A 1443-nucleotide genomic window follows, 5' to 3' on the forward strand; every position below is an offset into this window, starting at 1 on the left:
TATTTTTATCTAAGTACTTTTTAATCATAAGAATGGTAACATGCAAGACAATAAACCTATAGTCATAGAGCAACTTAGATTCGACTAGCTTTGTTTCTCCCCCAACAGGGATTATAAATGACATGGGATGTGACAAATGGAATTTATAATTAAACAGTTTAGTCTTTACAGGAAAGAAAACAGAATTAAATTATATTAGAGCAGATAGTACTAAATAAAGGTTTTTCAATAAATCAGTTCTTATTTGAGAAACAAGAGAGGTAGAATATTGGCATGGAGAGTTTCTAAGCGTGCAAAGTTAGAGTACACAGAAGAATTTAAATAATATAAAATGATAAGAAAGCAATACATAGCATGACAAATTCAACCTTAAGCACAGATTCACTTACAACACACTCTAACGCAGACTTAACAATAACCTAATACATGATCTCATGTCATAGATTTAAATCCCAGGCCCAGGGAGGACACACATGATCCTTACTGAAAAACTCACTGAGTTTATTCTTACCTCTTACATGTTAGAACACACTAGATATTCATGTTAAATAAACTTAAAGACTTCCACACGGTGGCAGTAAATAGCTGTTACATTTATGGGAAAGGCCTGGCAAATGCTTTGTATCTCCCTGCACTGAAATCTCTGCTATACCAAGATGAGTGTCTGATAAGAATAAATATCCTAGGAAATTCAGAGTGACTGTGAAAAATCTATCTTTAAGTTGCCCTCTGGGACCTATGCATTAGAACACCCAGGGTACAACTCTGATTATATAGCAAGACCAATAACATCTGGCATGCACAATCACATAGGACATCAAGACTCTTCCTCTCGTTGACTCTACTTACTACTCTAGTTGTGCTACTTGTCAGTTCATAACTAGCGCTTGTGCCAAAGTTCACTGTTTACTGTGCCTTGCCTTATCTTTGTGCCTCTTGGTAAGTTTTCCCTCTATGACTAAATACTATTCTTCATTCAGAAAGCTCATAATTGATACTTTCCTCTCATTCTCAATGAGGTATTCTTTTTATGAGTATCTGCCTGATCAAATATATAACTCTAGTCTAATGCCAATTATTCAGTATTCTAGTTATTTGATTCTCTGTTATAATAAAAGCTTGGCTAAGTTTTTTTTTATCTCTGAGAAATTTTAGCATACATCACAGTGCTGCTGTTGTTGTTGTTCAGTCACTAAGTCCTATCCAACTCTTTGTGACTCCATGAATTGCAACATGCCAGGCTTCCTTGTCCTTTACTGTCTCCTGGAGTCTGCTCAAATTCATGTCCACTGAGTCCGAGACACTATCTAACAATCTTATCCTCTGCCACCCGCTTCTCCTTTTGCCTTCAATCTTTCCCAGCATCAGGGTCCTTTCCAATGAGTTGAGTTTTTGTATCAGGTGGCCAAAGTATTGGAACCTCAGTATCAGTCCTTCCAATGA

Source organism: Bison bison, unplaced genomic scaffold, assembly GCF_000754665.1.
Source record: "Bison bison bison isolate TAMUID 2011002044 unplaced genomic scaffold, Bison_UMD1.0 scf7180017864326, whole genome shotgun sequence".
Lineage (NCBI taxonomy): Eukaryota > Metazoa > Chordata > Mammalia > Artiodactyla > Bovidae > Bison > Bison bison.